Consider the following 12,132-nt stretch of genomic DNA (forward strand, 5'->3'; position numbering starts at 1 on the left):
AGATATTTTTTTCGTAGAAAATTGGGAGTATGGTTTTTCAATCTTATTAGATGTTCACTTTTCACTAATTATTGATATAAAATAAACTAGTATTTATAAAATAATAAATAAGTGTACGTGCACAGAGTATTCTTCTACAATACCTAAAATTTGGACAGGACTCCACAAATTCGGTCTCAAATCCTAATGATAACTAAATTAATAAAAAATTAAAAAAAATTAAGCCATAAAAATTAAATTTGCGAAACAACTTTAAATTAATTGTTGCGTCAAACCTATAAATAAACTATGAAAAATGTATATCTTAATACCTAGTACCTTCATAATATTTCAAATTAATTAATAAAATTAATCATCGAAATAATTTTATTTTAATTGTTATATGATTTGTAATTTACGTTACATACCTGTCAAATAGATATTTTCCCAAATAAAGTGTTAAAAATCGAATTCAAAATATTTATATTAATAATAACAATATTAATATATAGGGCCGTGGAATTAATGCACCAAAAAACACAGAGTTTATATTATGCTCAACATTAAACCAAAAATAAAGAAATTAGTATCAAAAATTTAAAAATATGTTTAATTATACAAAATTAACTTCATAAAATAAATTCAAAGTTATATTTATAACTTAAAAGATACGAATAAATAATATGTGTAATATTAAAAATGTATTTCATAAAATTTTAACTGTGAATAAAATTAATAAAATTATTTTTGAAAGAGTTAATGAAAAATGAACTTTAAAATATCATAATCAGAATATTATATATATCAGATTATTTTAGAACGTTAAATTCATAACTGTTCTACTAAATATCTAATGAATAATGATATTATAATAAGATAGATGATCAGTTTATTTTACAAATTTGTTGAATGTATTTAGCATTCTCTACTTTTATCGTAAATACTAAAATTTTCTGTCGAATAACAGTCAATCAGTTAAGAAACTTTCCCAAAACTATATAAAAGAAATACTTAAGTTAAATTAATTTTCTATTTAACATAATTTATCAACTTATTAAAAAACATACCTATTAAAATAGTTTATTTGAAAATAAAACCACATGGGCTTTTTAAATTGTGTTCACACATAACTTATATTTTATTCGCTTAAAACGAGTAAAAAATGAGGACTCATAAAGTAGTAGTTAAAGTAGCAAAGTAAAAAAAAATCCTTGCATTTATTTATATATCTGTTGAGATTTATAGTGTTTAAATTAATATTAATGGACGTCTACATTTTGCATTATACCCGACATTGTTATATCTACTTTGAACAAATTTAACTTATGGTCTTTTTAATGTGAGGTTCCTAAAATTGTCAATTGGTTTTTTTATGGAAAATACTTTCAAATCATTACAAATGTTATAAAAATAGAGTAGGAAAATAAATTTTTTTTCTATAAATTTCATCTTGAAAAATCTAATACACGTAAAATCGTAGAATTGTATTACACATATTTAATGATAAAGATAAAAATACGTATAAAATGCATGTAAGTAAAATTCCATTACGACTAGTGGCTTTAAAAATATGACAAAATTGGACCGTGCAAATTATTTAATGGTGAATACATTTGAAGGTTTCAATGTAGTAGTCGCAATGAACAATACTTGAATCGCTAACGAAGAGAACATGTTTTCATTCTCTAGTCATTCAAAAACAAACCGACTACGTATTTAAAGAATTTGGAAGTAGTCTATTGTTTTTTTTCTTATGCCTGTGGTCTATATAGATTCTTATCTTGAAGAACCCGAGAGTAATTTTTTCACTACTTAGTGTCACTACATCGTTTGAGGAATCCATTGTGTATCATTTTTTAAATAAATTGTTTAGCCTTTGAAATGCCGAAGGTAGAACATACAATTTTACACTTGATTGACGGTTGTTTTACAAACATTGATGATTAAATTGCACTCTGTATATTGTATATAGTAGTACATAACATGAATCATCATATATATATATATGTATTATATTAAATATAAACAATAAATATGTTAAACATATAAGAATCTTTAATTAAATAATACCAAACAAATTATTACAAATTATCAAAGTATATTAGTATAATTTTTTTATACCAATAAAATATTTAGTAGGTACACCTCTACTCAAGATAATTTTTTTTTTAAATATCGAGTTTATTACAATAATTATTGTCAACCTATTAGTTCAAAATATTCAAAAGATTATAAATGTATACAATTGGAATTTTTCAGCAAAAATGTTAATTATTTATTTAAAATAACTTCTTTATTTCATCGTCCACATCAATCGTGAAAGTGATATATATGTAAGTGTGTGTGGATGTGTGTACTGAGTGCAGCAAAACTCCTTCCTTAGTTTTAACATGGAATTGTACAACTATATAAGAGGTCATAGAATGATGGGAATTGTGTCTGCTCATGTAGGTGGATGGAAAGTTTTATTTCAGTACAGGTTTCAGTCATAAGTCATAACTCATAACAGCCATAACCGTGGCGTGGACAAACCATCAACGCGCTTTTGCTGTGAAAACCTATGTTCGTATTGTTCGTACACGATTCTATAATCACTGCCTTACGCGCATTCCGTAGGAAATTCATTCTCATCCAGCAGTTTCGAATCGAAAATCGATAATATATTGCGTGTGGGTAAAAAAACTTCAGAAGAATAGGATCTATTACCAGAAATTACCAGGTAGATAGGTGCTCACCTATATCATATAATATTATATAACGATTAAAATACATAATCTTATTTTAAAACTCTTGCTTTACTATATTATATTACTATAACATTGAATACAGTACTAGAAATTTCTCAATATAACATAAGACCGTCAAAACAAAAATCATCTTGACCGTGACCTTTTCTCATGGCAATGTGTTCTTCGAAAATCATCCCCGATGACCGGGTAGCGATTACATTGTCAAGATTAAGTAATAATGAGAAAAAAAACCATCTACTATTGGTTGTGGACCATTAAGGTCAAAAGGGTCACAAACACAAACGACCGTAGGACTAGACTGCTTGGCGCGACATACAACAATGGCTGATTTATTATTTATTGTACACGTTTATAATATTATGTGTTCGACGAATGTATAGGATACGCGCGTTTATCTTAAATAAAATAAAATAAAATAAAGGCACGCGATGTATCTGAACACATGTGCGACCAATAAGTATTCCATGTGTATAAAACTTCATTCCATGACGAAATGGTTGATTTCACGCATTCAGTGTATTTAGAACGTGTGTTTTATATATAACGGCTAAAAATGGTGTCTGGATGAAAATTTATGACAAAACTAACGAGTTTTGTTGGGCCAACAAAACTATGAAATCCAGAATGTCCTAGGTCCTTAGTTCCAGCGTTCAAATTATTTTAATAAAAAATTCGATTTCGGACTTCAGACAAAAGACATGTGCTTGGAATAAGTTATTTTCTTTACTGTCTGAATTTCCAACAAGAGTAACGAGACACTAATGAAACGTAGAAATAAAAAACAGACTTACAGCGTCTGAATACTTGTTGAATACAAATTGGAACTCAGATGGCCGGTTTTGTTCTGTATAGTAAAAGATATATCCATAGCGTTATTTTTTGCTGTGTTTTTTCCTCCATAAGATAAAGATAAAGTCTTTAACAGACTTTACTAACCGATTGCTAACGATTAAATTAATTCCGACAAAAAATTGTTATTTCACTTAAAATATAACTGCCTCGGTTATTAAATATTTTAATTTTAATTTCTTAAATATTTGCGTGCAACTAACATTTTGTTTAAACTATATAAAAAAAAATAGGCTTAATATTAATCATCAAATTACTTACGTAATTACACACAAAAAATAATGTTATAATGTTATAATACACATGAAATATTTGTATTAAGATCTAATTATAATTTGGATATACACATTTTCGAGTAACATTAAAACACATTATATTAAATATTAAAATATACGTGTTTAGTATAGTTTTAAAACTTAACAGTACGTCAGTATACTATAGTATATGTTATACAATAATTTATTAGCTATTAAAAATAATGGGTAACAACATGTAATTATGAAATATCTGATCACATTTTGGAAATATAATATAATTTTGTATTTAGTAAAAAATAATATTACCTAAATTAAAATACCACACAATTTACAAAAATAGATATTCAGTTTATCTTAATTATTATATAAATGTTATTTTTCGGATGCTCTTAATTATAGCATATGAATAGGAATGCACATTACATACCCAATAACTTTTTTTTTGTAATGGTACAATCAACACAAAAGATATAGCTTGATAAACATTGTTTTATTCTTACTTTTAGCTAAATTAATACAATATTTAATCTCATATAAATTTATAAAATTACATGCTAATAAATGCACGTTAATAATTTTGATCAAAATTTAGGTTAAAGATATTATTTATTTTTAACAAGTTAGTGAAAAAAAACTGAACATCCGTTTAAAATTTAAAATTATACATTTTTTTGTAATTTGATTTTTAAAATACATATTTCTGTAAAAATACACGCATAATAAGTAGAATAAAAATAAAATTTTGAATTAAAATCGGAAATGAAATAATTTTAATGTGAATAATATAAAATGAGATGTATAAATTGTTTTAGAAATTTGCCCATAAAAATATTTACGTTCAAATTGTTTACTTACAAGGTAGGAATTATGAATAAATTATGATATAATGTAATTTGTATGATAAAATATCTAAAATATATACTTTTTAAATATATTTTACCCTCAATTTTATTCAATAAATATTCAAGTACATACTAAAAATAGTATAGAAAAAGATAACTAGTTATTTTATAAATTATATCTTATCCTACAAGTTATTAATCTGTAAGTATATACAAGTATTTACTCTTCAAGTGGAATTAAATAACTTTAAATTGCATAGATACTGTTGTTTACAGAGCAGCAAACTTTTAAATGGAAAGACCATCACCGTATGTCAACAATTTAAGAAAAAAAGAAATTAATTAGCTAACATATTTTTATGTTATCATGAAATATTAAGTTAACATCGTGTCATATATTTTAGACAAAACTTTTAGATGTAGATTATTCTTTTAACATTTAATTAACTAAGTTTTGTAACCAAGCATAATTATTTTCACTTATTTTTTTTCACCCGTACCCACCTACATTACATATTATAATAACATTGTTTGAACAAATGTAACTTGTAAATGAAAACAAAAAATCGTGCAGGTGTATTTTTAAATTTAAGTAGGTGGTAGGTAGTGGATAAGGTTATGTTTATTTCAAAAAAGGTATCAATAATGTGATCTACAGTATATTATAATAATTCGTACTATCCGTCGTAATACCTGATAGTTAATACAGTGGTTAATTATACTGATCATAATATCTATTTAAAATCTACAAATTTACCTACCCTAAAAACTACAATTTGTAACCCAATTAAAGTTTTAGGCACAACGTTTTTATTTCCCCTATACTTATAAAATATTTATTTAATTCGGAACAAAATAACTATTAATTTTTTATTTTTTATTTTTAGTAAGATGTTTAATAATATAAGATATTCTTTTTCAATCTGATAATTTACGAATACGTTTTTGAAACATACCTTATTCCTTTAATTTTATCAAAATTAATAATTAATCAATATACTTGCTATTTGTTTATCATTATAGTCATTATAATAAATAAATATACATATTATGTTTAATTTTAAAGTATAAAGCAATATTATTGTTTGTTATTTTTTCCCCTTTTTTAAACGAACCATAACTTTAAATTTGTATAATCTCTAAGGGACTTAAACCGTCATATTTAAATATTGTATTATTTTATATACTTAATGTTTCATATACTAAGTTCCACAATAATTTTTAATTTTTTTTTAATATTTCCATACGATAAACATGCAATATTATCGAATCCTGTAAAACTGTATAGAAATATCGGACTGACAAGAATATTGTGGCGCAGGTGGTCCACCGGTTCTTTATAATATAATATCTCGCCGCTTATAAAACCCCAAGTACCGGTGTGTGTATACTCATATACGGTATACATATATGTTTACAGCCGATAAAAATCTCCACAAAGCCACTGTTTTTTTTCTCCATTTCTCTTTAGTCCTATCTCTTTCTGTTCTTTCGATCCCCAACACGACCCCATATCGCATATTTTACAGTGCTGTCAAACACGGACGTTATTAATAGAGTATCCGCGGGGCAACATTGTCCATGAATGACAATATTCGCACTATGTGATAAATACGAGCCCATTATCCGGCAACGTATACAATAATAACAATAATATAATACATATATATATATACATTATACATATACGGCACACACGTACACATAACTGAATAGCATATACAATAAATTGTAGGTATAGGTACTCGTAATATATTTTTATCCTCAGATTTGAATATACAAGTTCCTCCAGAAGTAGTAACAAATTTGTAATAACCGAGTAGGTGGTTGGTAGTGGGTACCTATATTTGAGGTAGAAAAAATGCGAGACACATTTTACGATTGTTATTTCCACGAATTTACGTTAGGGTGATGAAAAATAAGTCACCGTTTTATTAGTAATAAAATCATATTGGTAAGAAGATTGTCTGGACAAAACAGTTTAGAGATTTTGGACAAATGGGTCATGAATTATTTACGATTTCTGATTGTAATTTGTGACACGTACAACCAAAACTTGTTTTTCTAAAAAAAAATTTTTGTTTAAAACACTTAAATGTTCTCTTTATTTTTAAATCTAAAATAATTATAAAAGTTCATTACTTTATTTGAAAAAATAAATAAAGAAAACAAGAAGAACTAACTAAGATTAGTCAATTTGGAGAATTACAAAAATACCACAAACGTACAACACAAAATAAATGTGAATAGTTGTGTGATGTTATAATTTGTTATACACTTGATTCGTGGAACATAAATACTAATGTCTAACGATAATACAATTTAAGTAGCTATTAGAAAAACGTGAATGCTTGTACGAAAATAATTTGGATTCGCAGTATAGTTAAAAATACAACATACATATATTTTTTCTAATGAAAATTTTGAATAACAAATTATCGCTGTCATGGAAAAATAATTATGAATACACTTATCATTGAAGAATTGTTACGGAATAAAATACTTACAAAACACAAAAATGAGACCACCAGTTTGTGATGAATGATGTAATATTATAATATTTAGTAGAAAAAATGTAGAATATATTAAAATCTTCGCACCTTCCTATATTATATAGAATCTGCATTATAAAAATAAATAAATAGTTAATACGATTTTTTAAATGGATTTCAAATATATAATAATTATAATGAATTAATTTAATCAAGACAATGCATTATGAAACTTACAATTAATTAGGTACTTAGCATTAATATTTTAGAACAATTTTTGATTCAATAGTGTATAGTAAACTTATGAATGACGAAACTTAATAGTAGTATCATATCAATATTTTTTAATGGTACTGCAAATGGGTTGTCATTTTATACCAATGAGTTACAGACATAATAACATATTGGCAAACAATTTAACTGTTATTGATGACTTTTATTAAAAAAATAATTTATATTTTTGGTTCAAACCGTTAACATTAAAAATTATGTAGAAAAAATATTTTTAAATAATTAATTTTCTTATAATATTATGATTTTTAAAATATAACAAAAAGTGTTTATATTCATGTGGCCTAATATTCTACTGAATTGTAATTCAACATTTTATTTTTTAAATTCATATTATTAAATATTATTTTAAGGTATAGATATTATGATTATTATACAAATAAATTAAATCATAAAAACAACATTTTCTGCCCCTAGAAAAATAACTCTTTTTTAGTCCAAAAAAAAAGACGTCACACTTCCACGAAACCTTCGTTTTTCACTAAACATTTAATTTTTTCCAACTGTAGTTTTGAAGCACACGGTATTCGTAATTTGTACATACTAATATACAGACCCAAAACCGATATGTTTATGACCGGACGTAGAGTTTGCGTGGGAGTTCAGAAATTCTATTTTATCCTGAGGAATACACCACCAACGGGCAAATGTTAATTCTTAAAACCAGTGAAGACCAGCAATAAATAAAAATTTAAGACAATAAAAAAACCCTTGGCAGGACCTTGTTATAAATATAAGGCAATATTATATAATTATATAATATGTACGATGTACCTATATTTATCAACAAGTTACAACTACCTTGCCGAGAATAATAATTACCCCATGAAGTCCAGAGGCACTTTGGTACACAGGAAAAGTAACATAGTAAGTACCTACATAATATAATACTATTGAGAAATGAATAGGTATCCGTTTCACCTCGATTTCTTAGACGATGAGGGCAAAGTTTAACACAAAATACTTTTACAAAACATATCTGTAACAAGACATGATATTATAATAATATGTAACATTTATTACTTTATATACAAATAAACGAAGAAATGTACTAAGTTCATTATAATATTACATATAAATGATAACTATTGGAAGTTGCACATTATGAGATACGTAAATGTAGGTCAATAAGAGGTACTTTTATGATACTATTTTAGTTTCGTGGATAGAAGACAACTATGAATAGATATATGTTAATCATAAAAAACAACAAAGATATTTATCATTGGAAATTTACAATTATACGAACTTAATTATTTTTATAATATGAAAGAAACTTAATGTAATAAGGTCATCTATAGGTACTCAAAACTATTTAATAATATATGTAATTTGAATAGTTCGAATTGTTAGCTTTTTAATGTAAATTGTACACTTATTATTATAAATTATTAATGAATTAATGAATTAAGGTAATAATATATATATATATATATATATATCATATTATTATAATACTCCGTTTACATTAAACAATTCTTAACACCGACAAAATTTTGCTTATTTCAATGTTAATAAATATTATTCGATAATTTTCTTATAATTAATAATGATTTAGTATTTTCAGAAACATTTACTAAAGTAGAGTGTCCTTGACAAATTTAATTTTCATAATTTATACGCCTACGCAAAAGTTTTTTAGTAGGTAACTGTGAAATCGTTTGATAAGAATAGGTTGTGTTTATGCATAAATATATTGTAGTTTCCCGAAGGGCTAACAACATGTTTCTTATACCTGTTGTGATAATCGGGATTAATGATCTATTATTTTATGCATTTATAGACAATAGCTAGGGATGGATCCAAAGCGAAGAATGTATAATACACAAATATTCACCGTAATGATTTTAAAGTATTATATATTTATAAAATTCATTAGTTCCGCTTGTTAATAAATTATTATTTAGAAATGGTATATTATACTTACATACTTACATAAAATATATAAACAAAAAAAATAACGAACAAGTAAAAGTATTACCATAGTAATTTTTCTAATTCTCATGTATTATTTTTTATTAATATGGGCCAGAGTCCAAATAGTTTATTATATTACAAAATCTTAACCTCGTTTAATAGTTACATTATTATTTTAATTACCCATATAATTTAATTATTAGATTAAATATTTCTAATTACATGAAAAATTTGCTTTTAGTTATAGCATTTTTGTAGCGTTAATTCCTGAAAGGGTTAGTTTGATCTCTTACTTCCCGATGAATCATGTTAGGTCATGTAATGGTGTAACATACAATAATTGTTGGCAAATATTATAAATCATTTAGGTAATTTTTAACAGTTTAAAATGTTGATAAAAATATGTGTTAAATGAAAATTAATCGCAAACGTATATTATGAGTTAGGACATGGAGTACAATATAAATCGGTTTATAAAACATTGGCAAAGAAATGAAAAATAAAATGTAATTATTAATGTTGTATCCTCAAGTATAAATAATATTATATGCATTTAAAAATTAATTAACCTTAATAATTCTGATACGTGTATGTATAATACATTTTTGTTCTAATAATTACTAATAAAAATTTAATAATCAAATAAGTAGTGATATAACGTAGTTTAAAAGACGAAATTGCACGAGACCAAAATTATGAAACTAACATTGAAAGTTTTCATACATTCAAATGATTATAAATATAAAATATAAGTAGATTTTACTTTTGTGTGAGGAATTTTACCTATATCTTAAAATTATTTCTAGCCTTCTAGGACATAAATACGATCGAATTGAACTTAAGACAGATCAAATTAATGGACATCGAGGTAAATATAATATTATAGTGTAAAGGAAATTTAAGTCAACGTCATAATTATAATTGTACGCACGTCACGATTTTTATACACAAAATGTTAATGGTATGGCTAAGAATTATTTGTATTAAAATTCATCCTGACATAGATAATTATATTAACAAGTTTTCAATAAAATTAACATATTATTATTAACTTTTCGTCGGGGACGATAAAATTATATCATAAATTAGTAAGCAAACTGTTTAGATCCATTCAAGAATTATGTCGAAATGTAAAAACCAATTCCTTTAAGACATATTATGAACATTTAAATATTTAAATATTTTACAACTAATCCCTAACGATACTCTTATTTTTTTTTTTTATATAATAATTATGAATCGTTATTGTATAGAAATATACTAGAGTTGTAAAATTCCATACAGACTTATACGACAGAACTTTATTCCAGTTTAATTAAACACTCCGAAAACTGAAGAGCAATACAAAAACATTGCTTGTTCATCTTTTATTCAGATCATTTTCTCAACTTCAAACTTTCTTCAACAAAAGTATTTATTTTTCAGATTTCATGTTTTAAAAATAGAATGAATATATTCGTCCATAATTATATGTATATGTTTTAACATAATTTTAACAATTATTAATACTTTTTATACATACGCGATATACCTAATCTTTAAAAATATGTATATAACAAATTATTTAAGTAATAAATAAATTTACACATATGAATTTAAAAATAATGAACGTTTTAAAATTATACAATATCCGACCGTTTGATGTTGATATTATGTAGATTGATAATGTCTAATGTTCTAATATCTAATTTTTAGGTACTTTAAAGAGTCATTTATTGACTTTTGAGATGATATTCCTAAGCATTGGAAAATGTACAGTTCCAATTTATGCGTTCGAAGAAAAAAACGTTTAACTCGTAAGTGCAGTATCTTAGTAAATTTCATCCAAAATCGTTTTTTTAATGAGCGATGATTTATTATTGCTTTCAAACTTAATATCACAACACATTAGTCATCATTACACTGTCCTGAGTAAGGGGAATGAGTTAAATGCTTAACATCAGCCGATATTATATGTATTCAATCAGTATTTTTACTATCGATAACAAAATCGTACTATTATATCATAAATTAATGTCCAACATGTTTATTATCTGATGACAATATTAATTATTAATCTAACTTGTAATTCGTTGTAATTATTCGTATTTTTTAAAACTCTTTAGTAAATAACTACTTAATATATTTGTCAAAACATATAGAAATTTAATATTTTTGATTTGGAATTTATAAAAAAATGCAAATTAAAATAATGTTAACAGACGAATAAAAGAAAAAACGTGTTTTCAATAATATTACAAAGGTTAATTATTATTCCGAACAATTATCGAACATTCTATGTATCATTATGAATTTTGTATTATTAATGTAAAATCTTTGACCTAGGATAGGGATTTTGATTAAATTATTAAAATAACGAAAAAAAGTTTAGCCTTGTTAATCACTTGTGCGTGTAAGACAGGTTTTAAAGTATTATATTATGCCGGATAAACAAATTTTTGACTTCTCTTTTTAATTTTGAATCTCATATAATTGTTAAGCATCAATAAAGAGTTAGAGAGGAATCGACCGACAAACGAAAAAAAAATATTATTGTAGAATTGGCGCCTCAGACGTATCAAGAGTATTAAACGGAACGTATACATGATTCGGGTCCAAGTGAGTCTTTTGGTCTTCTTGACAGCCCGTAGGTGTGAATTGTAAATTTAAAAAATACCGGTTCATAAATTATAAACGTACAGAGTGCCGTATGTTTTATTCACTTTATGGTTAGTTTATGATTGGTTTTCATGGATTAAATTTCACGACGACACTA

At 25.0% G+C, this 12,132-nt stretch overlaps 1 protein-coding gene across 1 annotated transcript in view; it reads right to left on the reverse strand.

Annotated features, from left to right (window-relative positions):
* The window catches only part of LOC132929001 (netrin-B-like), a 73,387-nt gene that overhangs the window by 48,997 nt on the left and 12,258 nt on the right, over positions 1 to 12,132 (reverse strand). The window lies entirely within an intron of this gene.

Source organism: Rhopalosiphum padi, chromosome 4 (genome assembly GCF_020882245.1).
Source record: "Rhopalosiphum padi isolate XX-2018 chromosome 4, ASM2088224v1, whole genome shotgun sequence".
Classification (NCBI taxonomy): domain Eukaryota; kingdom Metazoa; phylum Arthropoda; class Insecta; order Hemiptera; family Aphididae; genus Rhopalosiphum; species Rhopalosiphum padi.